The sequence below is a fragment of the Cynocephalus volans genome, chromosome 4 (assembly GCF_027409185.1).
Source record: "Cynocephalus volans isolate mCynVol1 chromosome 4, mCynVol1.pri, whole genome shotgun sequence".
NCBI lineage: Eukaryota > Metazoa > Chordata > Mammalia > Dermoptera > Cynocephalidae > Cynocephalus > Cynocephalus volans.
This window is the reverse complement of record NC_084463.1, coordinates 151,007,656-151,025,318: the sequence shown is the minus strand read 5'-3', so window position 1 is coordinate 151,025,318 and position 17,663 is coordinate 151,007,656. Positions and strand designations below refer to the sequence as shown.

At 32.5% G+C, this 17,663-nt stretch overlaps 1 pseudogene; it reads right to left on the bottom strand.

Moving 5' to 3' along the window:
* Window positions 1-5,516: 5,516 nt before the first annotated feature.
* Window positions 5,517-6,495, bottom strand: LOC134377217 (olfactory receptor 1165-like; annotated as a pseudogene).
* Between the last annotated feature and the right edge of the window lie 11,168 nt (window positions 6,496-17,663).

Sequence of the window (17,663 nt, the reverse complement as noted above, 5' to 3'; positions counted from 1 at the left end):
TTCAAAACAGATTATCTCCACTTTGTCTTTAAAAGCATTTCTTTGTCTCAACCTCTTTATGTGTGCTTATGTTTGCCATAGCCCTCATATCTCAGATTGGCAAATCCCTCGTGCACTCCTGAATAAACCCATTATCATTGGACTATATCTCTCTGTCAGTTATTTGGGTTGAAATATTTTCAGCCCCCTTAATGCTCCACATAATATAGCGTAAAGAAACCTTTCTGGAAGTCTAAGCTAATTATAAGTAAGAAAGGCTCTTTTCTATAGATCCAATACAATCTGGTTCTTAAAGTAGTATGCAGGTATTTGTATTATAATATGCTACATGTAGCTGGTAGCATATACAATATACATTTAAATATCTAAGAATGCAAAATGAAAACATATTAATGTACATCTTTTTTCTACATATTACATGTACATAAGGGTATCTATATAGGTAAATACATGTATCTACCAATCTACCTACAAAGGTAGGACAGATTAAGACAGATACTTGGTGGTCTTAAAATTTCAGATAACTTGTTTGTCAAAAAGTGACATCATACCAACAATTTTTAGTCATCAATTATTATTTTAAATTTTTTTTGGTGAATTAAATGTAATGGTCTTTGATTAGGTATTACATTTACCTAATGTGATTCAAAAGACAAGTTTTTAAAAAAAATTTTCCCACATTCTGCTCTCCCTCAATCTATCTGTTTTTCCACCAAAAGTAACCACTGCCACCTCTTTCTTTCTTTGTTTATTTGAATCCTCAAGAAATAGAAATTCATATGCATGCTCATCCATAACAGAAACATACATTGGTTATTCTTCTATAAATGGTGTGCAAATTACTACTGTTAGGGTCTTGCTCAATTTTTCTGCAACATTTTATTTTGGGGATATTAAGTATGAAAGTGAGTAAGTATATATAAACAATGACCTAAAATTTTCATGGCTATGTAGTATGTTTTATTCAACATAATGTAATTTACTACCAAACACATATCCATGGGCGTTTTAGTGGCTTCAGTCTTTTGTTATAAACAATAATACTTCAAAGATATCTACATTTATGTATTCACATTTGCTTTTCAAAATACCTTAGTATAAATTCTCAGAAGTAGTATTGATAGGTCATAAACTACATTTTCTTAGGATGGTGATTACTAAATTACTCTTTAAAGTGATTCTAACAATTTGCTCTCTCACCAGCAAGTATGAGAGTCCATGAAGATTCACATCACAGAACCCTTGCAAAGAAGGACTTGTTCTCCCAGCTGCCAACTACTTCAAAATTGGCCTCCTCACCATACAGCCACCATGCCCGCTTGACTGATTAGGCATGAGTATAAATGCCTTTTCCAAGGGGGTCATTTCAGACACACGTTAGGTGTGACAAAGCTCCTCACAGTACACAGGAGGCTTTGCTTGATTTATCACAGCCTGAATCAGCCCTGTTTTTAACTCTGTATCTTTTTATGCTTCTCTTAGCTGTTTATCCCTAAAAAATACCATACCTGCCAGACATGTCTCAAGATCTGTGTCCAGGGTACAGCAACACTTTGAAAAAAATGTAGATAATTTTGGTTAAAAACCTACTCTTTTTTAAATTTTTAGTGATTTTAATTGAAGTATAACTTAAATGTAATAGAGTGAACAATTGAGTTTGATTCTGTGAATTAAAGCAAATAAAGTTGTACACATACAAACATCAAATATCAATTATTACCAAAGTATTACCCAGAGGCATACAGTATGTCTTCTCCCAGTAAGTAATTCTCAAGGATGACATCTATTCAGACATTACAATAGAGGAATTTTGACTGTTTTTAAACTATATATTAATTAAAAATGTGATTTATACACTTTGATATTTGCCTTTCCCTGCTTAATATTATGGTTGTGAAATTCTGTGAGGCCATTCTGAGCATTGCTAGTTAATTTTGTGGTTGTTGTTGTTTCATTTCTGAATAGTATTCAATTGAATGATGCAACAAAATATGTTTGTTGATGGACATTTGAATTATTTTCAGTTTGAGGAAATAAATAATTTTATTGTTGGGAACATACTTTTCTGTATCTTTGTTGCAAATATGTGATTCTAGTGAGTGTATATAAACCAAGGAATGGAATTATGAGTGTATATTTCTAGAGTTTTCCAAAGGATTTGATCAACTTTACAGTCATACTGATCACTTTAAAAAATTTGTTTAATCCACATATTTGTCAACTCTTGCATTTATCAGTTTAATACCTTTTTGAAGTTTGTTCATTACATTGTTTATTAAAACCTGGGCTTTTTTTGTACTTTATAGTTAGTATTAGCTCTTGCATGTATCATATATGTTCCAAACATGCTTTTCAGTCTTTCCTATGTTGACTTCCTTAGTAGCAGTTTCCAAAACAAGAATTTGAATACAAGTAGCTTATTGAGAAGAGGAACTTAGTAAGCACCAGTAGCTAAGTTGAAAATGCAACATGAATGAACAGATTATTTGGGGGAACAACTGGGGCTTAGTTCCACTGGAGACCTGGGGAAGACTGGGTAGAAGCTAGCTGAAGCTAGTTCCAACAAGAGTTGAGGAAGTTTGAGCATTTAGGCATCCACTACAATCTATCATTGGTTGAGACCCATTTCTGGAGATAACCCTGACACTTTCAAGCTGGCCTATGCATGATCTAGGCACACTCCTATTGCTAGGAAAAAGAGCCCCCAGTTAGAGTCATGAGTATTTTCAGAAAAAAAAAAAATTAGAAATAAAATATAATAAATAAAAGAACACAAAATAAATTAATGAAGTAAATAGTAAAAATAAATTAGAGGGGATAAACAAATCCAAATCTTTTTCTTGGAGAAAACTCAGAAAATTGATTAAAGTCTCACATACGTAATCAAGGGAAGAAAAATACAGAGATAAGGCAAAAATACCTAATATTAGCATTGAAAAGTCAGAATGATTATAGATCCTGCCAATTTGAGGAAGAGACTATCATGAAAAATATTTTGCCAAGGACATTGAAAGTATAGGTATAGTGGATGAATTTTAAGAGAAATAAAACAAAGTGACTTTATAATTGAGATTAAAATTTTCTTGCTAATATTAAAGCAAGTGAATTCATAATTGAAAATGTTTCTGTGCAGTGGAAATCTTTCCTATTTTTCAGCAAATTCTAATTGTATGCATATTTTTCTCTGGATCAAATAAAAAGTGACACTTTCCAATTCATTATAAGAGGCTAGAATAATTTTGATGACAAAAACAAAGGCAATACAGCAAAATGCATTGAAAAATTTTCAGAACATTTTTGTTCATAAACACAAAATTTTAAATTCTCATTGATATATTAATATATTCAACTAATAAACAAATAAAAATGATAGCCTACTATAGCACATTAATTTTGTTTTCTGAGAAAAGAATATTTGGCTCAATATCAGAGAATTCAAAAAATATAAGTTGTCATATTAAAATCTTAAAGGGGCTAAATCAAATAATTATCTTTAAAAAGGGAACTAAAGCAGCTTGAAAAAATTCAACATCCACTCATCAAAAACAGAGCTAAACAAAATAAAAATAAAGCAATGCAGATGATTTTGCTAATTCAAAAAAAAGAGAAAGAAATCTACCCCCAAAACACTTACAGCAAACATTTTCAACATGAAATATAAATTATGAAATATAAATGATTTCCTGTATAATCAGGGATGCCCACATTTACTAGGCTAATTCAACATCATATTGAAGTTTCCAGCTATTTAAACAAAGCAAGAAAAATAATTAAAAGGAAAAATTTCAAAAAGAAAAAAATAACATATTTAATCAGAGAGAATATTATATACATGTAGATAATGCAAAATAATCTGCAAATAAATTATAAAATTAATAAGAGATTTTGTTAAAGTTGCCAGGAAAAAATCAACATAAAATGCATAATGTACTAAGATTTAAAAACACGTTTGTCGATAGATATGAAAAATAGCATTAAAAATACCATGTACCCATTCAATTATTTAATAAAATGTGTGCAAAATCATTCCAAAAAGGTACACAACAAAACTTTTATTATAAACATTGTAGTAAATCTAAATTATTGAAAGATATAGTAAGGTTATGATTTAGAAGACTTGGTCATAGAAATTTGCCATTTCTTTAAAAATATATCTGTAAATTTACTGTAATGCTGCCATAAATGCAAACCATTATAATGCTAAAATTTGATCAGAGAGATTAAGTCCTCAAAATATCCCAATGACATCCTAATAAAAATAACAAATTTTCAGGAGTTGCTGTACTGGGTATCAAAACTTATTAGTTATAGGTACTTGTGACTATAAAAGAAGTAGAATCATATATAGAATCTAGACAGTGATCAATACATATATGAATATTGACTTTGTGAAAATTATAACACTATAGAGAAGTGTATAGTGGAGTAACATTTCAATAAATAGTGTTGGGACAAATATGGATTCATAATTTAAAATACAAAGTAGGCCTAATTTCATATCACAGCAAAAATCAATTCTAGGTTAATCATAAAAAAAATTATGTAAAAATCAATGTAAGAAGACAATGTAAAATTTATAATATAAAAGAAAACAAAATAGAGTAGAATATAAAAAAAAGAATAGTGTATAGAATCTGGGGCAATACAATACATCAATTATGAAACTATATTTGTTGGAGGAAATTAATGTTTCTTAAATAAAATATTAAAAGCAGTTCCCTATATAAATGTACAATTAGATAAGTTGTGCTTCATTAAAAATGAGGAAAGCTGTGCACCTAAATACATCAACAAGACACTGAAAAGACAAATCACAGTGGGGCAGAAAATTCAACACATATATGACATAATGGAACATATACTCTAAGATTCAACTTATATAAATTTCATATAGAGGCAAAATTAAGATTTATACTCTCAGAATCTATACTTATGGGGTGCATTGAGAGAATAATTATTCTGAATAGCTCAATCTCCACAATGAATTTGTGTGGGGTAGGCACAGTGAATAGAAAAGGGCTTATGCACAATTTGCAAAGTGCTGATAATGTTCTGTCATTCCTTTTTTGGAAGAAGTGACATAGAGGATTATTATTCAAAAGTACTTATCTAAATTGTTGTCATAATTCACAATGACAGAGGGAAAGCAAGTGGGAAAGGAGGGTAGTGTGTAAGGGTAACATATTTACAGTTTCTGAAGATTAGATATAGACATCCTTAAAGGACCGTTATTTAGCCTACTACATCCTGGGAAGAATATAAAGAGAATATTTATCTCCTTTTCTTTTATTTTACTGACAGCTCATGGTTAATGCATAATGATACTTAATAGCTATGGATATATAAATTATCTAACTAATACCCTGAATCATTTTATCTCATTATTTGGAGAATTAATTAATAACCACGAAGGCAATGCATAAAGCACATTTTTAAAAATGAGTAGAAAATTGTGTGTGTGTGTGTGTGTGTGTGTGCGTGCGTGCGCGCGCGCGCGCGCGCGCGCGCGCTCATGGTTACATCGAGTGAGAAAGCAATTCAATATGAACTAACTTCCTGACAGTCTCCTTCACATCCTTATTTCTAAGGCTGTAGATAAGAGGATTTAGCATAGGGATCACAATGGAGTAAAACGCAGTGGCTACTTTAATGAAGAGCCATGAGCTCTTAGATTTGGGCACAGAATAGAGAACAAAGAGAGTCCCATGGAAAATGGTGATGGCAGTCAGGTGGGAGGCACAGGTGGAGAAGGCTTTCTGAAGTCCACCTGTAGAAGGCATCTTGATGATAGTCACAACTAGAAAGACATAGGAGGTTAAAATGACCAGGAGGCTACATGCCTCACTGAATATTGAAATGACCAATACTGCCATCTGGCTGAAATAGGTGTCAGAGCAGGATACAGAGAGAATGGCAGAATATTCACAGCAAAAGTGATTTATGGTAGATCCACAGTAGGATAGTTTCAAAAGAGAATATGTGAGTATCAAGGAACCGAGTCCACCCCATATGTAAGTTCCAGCTACCAGGACAGCACAGAGCTTAGGAGACATAGTGACTGTGTAGAGCAGGGGGTTACAAACAGCCACAAACCGGTCATAGGCCATCACTGCTAACATGAACATTTCCACAATCACAAATGTGCAGGCAAAGAAAAATTGTGTTATGCATCCTTTGAAGGACATAGTTTTGTCTTTCCCAACTAAGATTTCTAGTAGTTTGGGTGTGACTACACTGGAATAACAAAAATCCAAAAAGGATAAATGACCGAGGAAAAAGTACATGGGTGTCTGAAGTTTGGGATTGAGCCTTATGACCACAATCATACCCAGGTTCCCCACCACAGTGACAGTGTAGATGGCCAAGAACACCAGGAATAGGAGTGCCTGGAGGTGTGGGAACTCTGAGAAGCCCAAGAGGACAAAAGTGGCTCCAGCACTGTCATTTCCCTCGGTCAGCATCATCATTCCTGTTGGAGGAAATCAGAGAGTTCATCCTGAGCAGTTGGACATAACAGAGACAGTAGGAATGAGGGGATGGAGAAGGCTCCCGATGAAAAACACCACCACCGAATGATGTGCAAAATATGCACCAATGTTTTATTTTTTGGCCTTTATACTGTGCCTCATTTGAATCTCTGGCCACTTACTGACTATTGGAACACGGAATGTCCCCTTTACCCATCAGTGACTCATCTCTTCATTTATAACACAAGAAATGTGGTTATCTCATGAAGTTAATTTACAAATTATATACATATATGTGCATACAAAATGCTTACAATATTTCTGCTCCTTATAAATAATTATGAACTAATACATGAATTTCATTTACAGTCTATTATTTGTAAAGGCAGAATAAAACAAATAAAGGAATCAGAGGGAAGCACATCTTAGTTCATGGCAATAGGACAGATCACAACTGTTGTGACTCAACAGAGCCTGCCACTGGGAATGTAAACAGTGTGTTTCTCTGAGGGTATTTCTCATTTCAAGACATGAGGGGACTGTGGTGCTAGTAAGTGCTCTCACTGAAAGTGGTGCTGAGCTGTCACTCCCAATTCTGTGTGACTATTTTCAAGTGTTAGCTTTTCTATAGATATCCCATAGGAAGCAGATAATGGTGCAAATTGAGAACAGGAAGTGGAAACCATTATGAGAGGCATCATAGAAGGAGCTTTCTCTTCTAACTCCCTTCTGAGTTTTCCTTCTGTCTCTGATTCACATTTCCACCAATATCTGGATCCATGAACACAAAATCTTTATTTTCTCTCTTATTTTTTCCCCCAGGCCTTCTTTTTTTCCTCTGATTCTCTTTTAATTTCAGCTTCACACTGTCAGACAGGCAGTTAAGAGCAAAATGAAAGAAATTTTCAAAACGTGCTGCTGTATTTATTCCCACCCAAACTCCCATTACTCAGCTAGATAGCCCTGGATCTTCAGCCTGCCTTCTCCCACCCTGCAAGACTGACATTTGTTAGATTCTATTTTAGAATGATGCTCAAATCCTCACACATTTTTCAAAATGACCTGCTTCCAAAACACAAGAAATCTAAATATTTCTGTCTGGATTTCCATAATAAATAATATAACTACATATCCAGACTCTTCACTGCTCCTCCTTTTATTTCACTCACACCAGCATTTTCAATCTTTCACGCACAAATTTGTTATTTTACAATGTAATATCTTCATCAATTATTTCTTCTAACATGAATGACCTCTTTCTGCAACAAAATCTAGGCATTCTTACCTTTTAATGGCAAATTCCAGGCAACACTCTTCCAGAAATCTTTGGTGACTAATCCAGACTTCAAAGTTATACTGTTCTGACTGGTTTCCACCTACATGGTTTTTAAATCACAATTGTTATACAAAGTCTGACATATTTATCTACAATTTTATAAGTTTTTCAGTCTTCCCTTAAAAGATTGTGAAAAATTGAGAACAAATAATTAATATTACTTTAATATTCACCAAAATGCCTAACCCTCATTAAAGTACATAAATGAGTTTCCAAGACAAATCCACATTGTTTCTTAAAGATGTATGAAATTAATCTCAGCATAATTAGTTGTATAGACTGTAGTGCCACTAAGTTCACATCAGTGTTTCTATTTCTCATTTCAGAATTTACCAGAATTAAAATATAACACTTAATGTTTACATTAACAAGTCACTGGAAATCAGATATCCTTTTCAGAATTATTTATTGAAGGTTTCTTTGATTAAATTAATACAATTTTGAGCATTGTTTATCAAAAATGTGAATTTTTATAAAAATTGTTCTCATTTATAATTAGGCAACAGGAGTTTCATTTAAATTGTATGGCACTATAGGTGCAAAGCAAATTACATTTTTTCTCATTAAAAAATCATATACGGCATACAGAACTTCTCAATAGTGAGTCAGCTTTGGAAACTATATTCTGTATATTGCTGTGTATTTTAAAATTAACTGCATGACCTTGAAGAATCAAGCCCTAGAGAAGCTTGATTGGGATTTGAAATGAGGTACAAACAAGACAATTGGAAGAAAGTGCCTTCTTCCTAATTTAGAATATAATTAATTTTAAATGGTGTGTTTATATGGGAAGGTTGCACATATTGATCATTTTGTCATAGAAAAATAACAATAACAATCAACCCACAATTTTATTCATTATGTATTTTTTTAAAAAGTAAATCTTCCAAAATCATAGAGAAAATATTACAATGCTGTCTCAATAAACCAACACAGTATGATTAGAGAGTAGCACTTCTTCAGTTTTTCTTAGCAATCCCATTATTGGACATCTGATTGTTTTTGTAAATACATACTCAGCATCATTGTACATACAGATATGATATTGTGCCCTTGTCATTTACTATTTTATCTTAATTTTCTAAATTACAACTCATGTTGAATATACATTTTAAGTGAGGCAATTGATAGATACATGGAATAATATGGTGTATTAGTTTTTCTGTTGCATAAATTCCATAAAAACCTGTGTCAGAAACTCTAGGGCTGTATATATCCTTACAAATCTATGTTAATGTACATATGTTTTAGACAAATTCTCCTTTAGTTATATTCTATGAGAAATAGTACAGCTTAGTTATTGAATGATACTTTTACTCAGTGTAGACTTCAAAGCATGAAACTATCTTTCTTTAACTCACTGATGAGATCTTTTGACTATCATGTTTTTCATTTTTACTGACGGGAAGTTAACTGTCAGTCAAGTCACCATTTTCAGGGGTAATTTTATTTATTTCTTTTGCTCCTTTTAATATAATTTTCTTATTAGTTTATTGTGTTTCTACAGTTTTGCTATCATGCATTCATAAGCATGTATATATAACTTGATATATTCCTTTCCTTCAGGAAAATTTTCAACAATTATCCCTTCAAGTATTATTTCCTCTTTCTCTTTTTTCCGATAAGCTTCTGGGTATCCTATAAGTATTGTATCTTCTACGTCTCTTACCTTATGCACTGTTCCATTTTTTTTGTATTAGTCTGTTTTATTCTATTTTCTCCTGTGATAAATCTTTCTATATATTCTTTCTCTCTTCCACTGTGTTTAATCTGCTATTGAAATTTTTATTTGTTCTTAATTTCATTTATTGTATTTGTAAAATAATATTTCTTTTCACTTCTCTTTCTAAATCACACTAGTAAATTATCATGATTCTCAGTTCCTCATAAATTTTTATTTTTAAAAAGTTTTGCCCTCCTCTTAACAGAATGTCTAGTTGATTTACAATATGTATCCAATAATTCTAATTTTTAAAATTATTATATTTTTTCGCTTTGTCTTTCTTATATGGCCCTATATATTCATGTGCTTGATAAACTTTGATTATGTACCAGATATTACATTCAAAAACTAATGTGTGAATATAAGTTGAGGTCCTCAATGATTTAATCTTCATCAAGATAATATTATTGTTTGTTTCCACCAGGCATTTAGGACACCAGCAGTCTAGTCTAACCTTCATCCAATCTCCAGGTTTAATGTTTCCTGATGCACTTATGTTAGTAACATCTCATTTTCCGGCTAACAACATTAGAGTTTGTCTACTGATCCCTTTTTCAACTGTTTTCATTTGTCTAGCATCTAAACAGATGTTAGAGAGTGTTTTCTCTGAATCTGCTGTTAGAAACTGCTTCTGACTTGTTATAGTTTGTTGATGCTCTCATTAAGATGTTTTGTTTTTCATGTTTTCATATTTTATTCTATTCTCTTAATAGTCTACATATACTGCTGTTGGAAATTACCTATGACTCCATTGCCAGAAACCACACTGTTTATTATTCATAGTTTGGTTTGAAATTTTTCTATAACAAAATATGACTGGTCTTTTCAATCTAAGTTGACAATATCCTTCTGAAAGTAAGATTATTAATCTCTTTCACACTTTACATAACTAGCCATTTACTGAATCTTCTTTAGAGCCTGAAACTGATAATTAACTGAACACTTTGCCCAATATAACTTTTCTCTTGAGCTAAAAAATGCATTCTTTATTTATCTCATAGAATAAATATATCATACTGTGTATCCACAGTAAGAAAGTTGGAAAAAAGAAAAATTGATAAAGAAGATAATGTCTGCAGTAATATTGTCAAATATAAACACTGCCAATTTTAAGCTATTTTCCCTTTTTTTCTTTGCATAGATAATTTACAGAAGTGACACTAGTATACATCAAGGCATTTTTTGCAAGGTTTTCCAGCAAGTAGTTTGTTTCATTACTATAACAAAAATATTAACATATTTAAAAATTAAACCACTACTGAGAAGAAAGTATAGTGAAAAAGAAAATAAAATTGATTCATAAGTCTAAAACAAAGATATTCATGGTAATACTTTATGTTTATCTCTGTCAATTCTTTAACTTTATGTATTTTAATTAACAGCTACACATATATGTATATTTATCTATTCATCATCCATATGTGGAGAAATAAACAAAGTAAGGGTGGAAATTTTTATTCAATATGTTGACCAATATATAGTTTTTATTGCCTCCCCCATTCCTCACAAATTCAATTAAAAATAATGTTATTAGAAATAATAATAAAGGAATAAATCAAATAACAAAGTCAAATCAATAAAGACAGTGAAAATTAAATATTAGCAAATACCATTTAAACATAATTTCAGGGGATGATGGACTATAGACCAATAAAGCAGAAAAGACTTGACTACAGCTAAAAATGCCTAGGAGCACAGATCTAAAGAACAAATAATTTTCTGAGCCCATGAGAGGTTCAGGCTTCAAAAATATGCCTTAATATGAATAAAGTAAATGATGAAGTTTTAACAAAAATCAAAGGACCAGGTATAACCAGGAACTACCCAAGGAGAATAAAAAAATACCTTTAATTGCTACAATTAATATGATGATTTATTTCAAAGCTATAATAATTTAGAATATGTGTCAATGGCAGTTTCTTCAGTGAAATCTAGAAAAGAGCCATGAAACTAACCAAGGTAGATTGAGTGACTGGGTCCAATGATTAATCATCTCCCTGTATTCATGAACTTTTCATAAGTCATTGCTGGTGAAATGCATTTTTCACTTTTGGAGTAGAAGCTCAGCCATGTGACATTGTCAATGACGTGCTGGCAGAAGAGAAAGGGTGGAGGGCTGGCCTGTTACCTCAGTTGGTTAGAACACAGTGTTATAACACTAAAGTCAAGGCTTCAAATCTCCATACCAACCAGCAGCCAAAATAGGTGAATAAATAAACAAATGAAAAGAAGAGAAAGTATGGTGATTCAGACCTTGAAAATTTTCACTGGGCCTGTTACTTTTCTGACATTTCCATAAATAGCTAACTAGTCACAGGGTTATGGAAGACACGTGTAGCAATCCACACTGACAAAACTTGTTGTGAAGAAAAACTTACTTCCCCTCCACAACCAGAAGCAGAGTCACCTTAGGTGACCAGAATATCTTTAAAAATAAATGATTATTCTTTTAAGCCATTGATTGTAGGATGTTTTTTTAAAAGAGTTAATGAGGCAGTAGCTAACAGTAATGCTGATAAACACATTTATGGACACATTAGTTATGACCAAGTTGGCATCAGAGGAAGGGAGAGAGAATGTATTTGTTTTTCACTAAATAGCATGTGACAATGGAATATTCATGTAGGTAAATTTGAGTGCAGCTCTGCTATGCTGTGTTTTGCTAAGTTTGGCTCAATTTCACATATGTTCTCTTTACAGGAACCAGGTTGAAGGAACATTCACTACTGGTGGTGTGCTGATACCCAGATGGAAGGCATGAGCTAAAGCAAAAGAAAGTTCAGACCTCATAGAGGCATTTAAAGCTTCTTCTGTTATGGAGTTTACAACACTTATTCTCACATTTTATTATTCAAAGCAAATATCATGGGAATTATCTTCTCTCAGCCTACAGGGAAGCATGACAAAGACAAAGAGAAACCTAATAATGTTGATCAAAGAAAACTGTCATAGTCCTGAAAATCATATCCAACAAATAAATTAATTTTATGTGACTTGTTGTTAAAAAAATGAAGAACAAAAAACACTCTTGAATATATATAGAAGACTGGATTTTTACTTCAAGGGTAGATAAATACTATCTTGAGCAATTCCAAGACAATTAGAAAAGTAATATATTTGACTAATCTAAAATTTAAACTTGTTCTTAATCAACGGATATTAAATAAGTAAAAAGTAAAGCCAAAATTCAAACGTATTTCCAAGGTATGTTACTGACAAAGACATAATATTCATAATATACAAGAAATGTTCAAATAAATAAGATTAAGCACAAGTAATTTAAAAGAAGGTTGGTAAAGAGAAAATGAAGGCACTTTAGAAAGGGAAAAACTAGTAAAAGTATTAGAATGTGCCCTACCTCAACGATCATAAATATTCAAATTAAAATGACAGTAAAATATCCTACATAGAGCAAATGGGTAAACATCATAAAGTCTAATAATACTAAGTGCTGGCAAGGAAGTAGATTATAACTTTAGAAGTTGCAATAATTGCTATTAGTATAAATTGATACAACCACATTGAAAATTTGAGAGAACATTAAATGTGCAATACTTCTAGGTGAAAACTCCCTTTTAGTGAGTACTTACATGTATCACAATGGCATATATGCCTCAAACTGAAGCATCCCTAATGTCCATCATAGTAGACTGAATTAAAGAAAAAATCTCGTATGTTTGTACCATGAAATACTAAAAGAAAACAAAATTAAATGAACTATAAATATATGCAACAACACGAAAAACCTATAAAGTTATCATGCTCCTGTATAAAAATCAGATATATGGTGGACTAAGGTTCAAAATATGCTATCTTCCCTAAGTGAATCATTTTACAGCGTATGAACAACACACTGTACCCCACAATTATGTAAAAGTAATTGTTAAAAACAAGTCAGACACATGGAGTATATACTGCATGATTTCCTTCTCCTCAAGTTTGCAAAGAGGAAATATCAATTTGTGTTTTTTGAGAGGAACAGTTAGACACTGAGTTCATATCAAAAAAACAAGTTCATTAATATGACTATAAAAGTCAGACTTTGGCTGTTCCTAGGAGTGAGATGAAAGGGCTGATGACTGGCTTCTGGGGAGCTGGTCATGTTCTATCTATTGATCCACTTGGGAGTTACATGGGTGTTTGTCTAAAAATATTTCTTTGAAAATCTTTTAAATTTAAAATAATGACTTCAAGGAGTTAAGCAAATTCACCCCTTGCATAAAGTTAGTTTTTATCATAATTAATGTTTCTATTAAGAAAAATATTGGATTATGATAATTACTTTAAATTTTAGACATCTTACTAGACAATCTATGATTAGCAGTTCATGTAAGTTTAGTAATTAAGGAGAATGGATTACTTTAGTATCAACTGCTAAAGACAGACTCCATGACAGTGATGGCTCAGAAGGCATCACCTGAAAAAGTAGATTTATATTGCAAATAGAAGCAACACGATTTATTGACAGATGTCTGTGAGAGGTAATAGAATTATAAATAATATTTTCTTTTTTGATTAATCTACCTAGTAGATGTGTATATCACTTACTGATAAGAACACTGGTAGGAGGGATAAATTTATTGTGAGAATGGGTGATCAAAAATACATTTGATTAATCTTGGCCTTTGTACCACTCAGTAATGGAAATAAATATTGTTAGAAGTAAATTAAACTTTTTTTTCATATTCAGCATTACTGCAACACTTTCAAATATATTAAATTGCTACTAAAAAAATGAGTCATGGACATAGATAGTAGTAATATTTTCAGCACTCTTTCCTTAAAGTCAGATATGTTTCATAAATATAAACTCCAAGGTCATCATTGAACTTGAAATAAAGTTTCAAGGTGAAACAAATGCTGTTTGTTGGCTCCTACCTGAGTCATAAGAGTTGGTGACAAAGTCTTGACTGTGGATCCAGGAAATGAAGACATTACATGTGTTTGTGGCACTTTTATTAACCACAGCTTAAAGCTAAACCATAACAAGAGTCCCATTGTTCATAAGTCCCCAACTAGAGACAACTCTTTTTAATCTTGATGTCCATAGGGTCCATTTTGACATATATATATATATACACACACACACACACACACACACAAACATGCACACACACACACACACACACATTTTTATGAAACCTCCTGAGATGGAACAAATCAGAATGCTCTATATGTACATTAAGCGAGAGATAATTGTAATACATTATAAGTACAGAAAATCATGGCATATGCGGTGCTATTTGATTTAAAGAATACTTATTGATTTAAAGCAAAACTATCATCAGCAGCATATATAAAAAAAGAAATACATAATTAGGACAAAAATAAATATATATGTTTGGAGTTGATTAAATTCCTGGCACTTTCATTCAGATCTTTGCTCCTAGGGTTTGTAGATAAGGTGATTCAGCATGGAGATCATGATTATAAACAGCACACTGGCACCTTTGACCAGGACACATGAGATTTTGGATTGGGAACACAATAGGGAAAGAGAATGATCCCGTGGAAGATGGTAATGACAGTCAGTTGGAGGCAGAGGTGGAGAACACTTTTCCAAATCCACCAGTGGAAGGCATCTGGATGACAGTGACAACTATGGAGACATGAGAGGTGAAGATCATCAGGAGACGACAAACCTCGCTGGACTTACAGATAAACTCACCATCTGGCTGAAAGAGGAGGCAGCACAGGATAAATATATATATATATATATATATATATATATATATATATATTTATATTTATATTTATATTATATTTATATTTATATTTATATAAAACTACTGTCAGGGAAGACCGTTCACCCCATATATAAATTCCAGGTACTCAGCAGATCATAGAGTTAAGAAACATAGCAACTGTGTAGAGTTGGAGATTGCAAACAGCCACAAATCAGTCATCAGCTATCGTTTCTAATATGAACATTTCTGTAATCACAAAAGTACAGCCAAAGAAAAATTGTACAATACATCCAGTAGATGAGATAGTGCTGTCTTCCACAACGAAGAATTCCAGCAGTTTGGATGTAATTACACTGGAATAACAAATGTGCAGAAAGGATAGGTGGCTGAAGAAAAAGTACATGGGTATATGAAGTTAGATTGATCCTTATGTCCTCAATTATACCCAAGGTCCCCACCAGAGTGACTTTCCAGATGGCGGAGAACACCAGGAAGATGGGCGTCTGGAGATGCAGTAATCCGAGAAGCCCAACAGGATGAATGTGGTCACAAAGCTCTTGTTTTCCACTTCCAGTCCTATGGCCCTTGATTTAGAAAGAAATGAAAAGAAAATTGAGCAGCAGAACTTGAGAAGGTGGGTGGGAAGAACTCAGGAGAGGCTCAATGTTAACTAGTGAAGACAAACATAGTCTGCATTCATGAGTGCGCTGCTTCATTTACACTCTTATATGACAACTTACTAACATTTACATTATGGGCAATAAACTCCTTATCTGGAGAATAATAATAATAATGAAATTGTACTTTATATCGTTATTTTATATAAATTTTATTTTAATGTATTTGATAATTAGAGCATTGAATGCTCCATGATAAAATATAATTATATGAGAAATGTAAGACAGACATAAAGAACAGTCAGAAAAGCACTGAGCAGATCATAGTGGCCATGTAATCATGGCAGAGAGGCCTAGGGAAGATTATATACTTTAAATATATAAAGACCACTATAGTAGTAAATCTCATGGAGAAACCTGTATCTTGGCAAACACTTACAATTTTGTGTTAGTATATTGAATCTTTATCTATTCTATATACATCCTGTTATTAAAGATTCATAGAACATGTACTTAAGAGGATCTTTAAGTGGTCTCAGAAATTCCACTGGTAAGTCTAATCAAATCCACCATATGGTCATTATAGGGCACGAAATTCTCAATGATATAAAACTGTCTCTTGAGAAAGAATGTTGGAGAAATTCTTTATAGCTTCGCATTGTCTTCTGCTTGTTAGGCAGTGTGTTTGCTGTGCATATTCCATTAAACAGAAGTAAACAACCAGTTATTAATCAGAAATTGTTAACTACAAACAATATTTTGCTTTAAACGTAATAGTATGTACAGAATCAACCAAAAACCTTTTTTTTATGTGACAAACTCAGGTTTGGTAGCCAAGGATAAATGACAGAATATGTAATATTGAAAAATATGAACTTTTTGTTTTTGTATACCAGCTGAAGTCTGAATATTTGAAATTTCACATGATTAAACCTGAAGAAGAAGAATGAATTTAGAAATAGACTTGGAGACCCAATAGCTATGATGTCGTCACTTTGAGCACATCCATGAACTGGAACAACATTAGCCTTGTCTGTCACAAAGACCACCTGCCATCAAATCTACCACTGCTAATCCCAGGCACAGAGACTTGACACAACCGATGAAGATTCCTGGCTATCTTCACATGTCTTGTGTTCAGTCTTCATTATCTATGCTTCTACTGTCCATTTCTTACATTTAAGCTTCTGTCCTCACATCTAATGACTCATCTTCAAACCCTGTCATTGTAACAAATCACAACACTACCATTATAGTCAATTTTATACTTCAATATTGACCTTAGAATTTCCTTTGGTAGTATTCACTTTTCTTATAATTTTCAAGTCCATTAGATATATTTCTATTTACAGAGTTCACAAAAAGTCTGATTTACTCTTTCCCAACATAGACTTTCAAATATTTCAGGATGCTTAACCTAGTCCTCTTGATTTTTCCTAGGTAAACATCTTTCATGTTTTTATTTGTTTCTTTGTGTGTTCCATTTACTTACACTGGGTACTAAATACCTCAGGGGATCTACTCAATACACTGGGCATAATATTCTCAGCTTCCTGAACTGATATCTGTACTGAGATCTAGACTCAAAATCACAGGGAAATTTGTCCAGACCAAGAGGGTATCAATTCAGGAAACTGCTTTTACTTGCTATGTATTTCATAACTTAGAACATGTAGTTAATAAATTGAACTAAGTCAGACCAAATTACCAACATGCTAAACTTTGTCCGTGGTGCACTGGTAAGCCACACACCCCATGCTCATTCACTTAGAATGTTTGGGCAAACTTGAAGATTGCGCATTGATTATCATTCTTTATGCACTGCTTGATTTT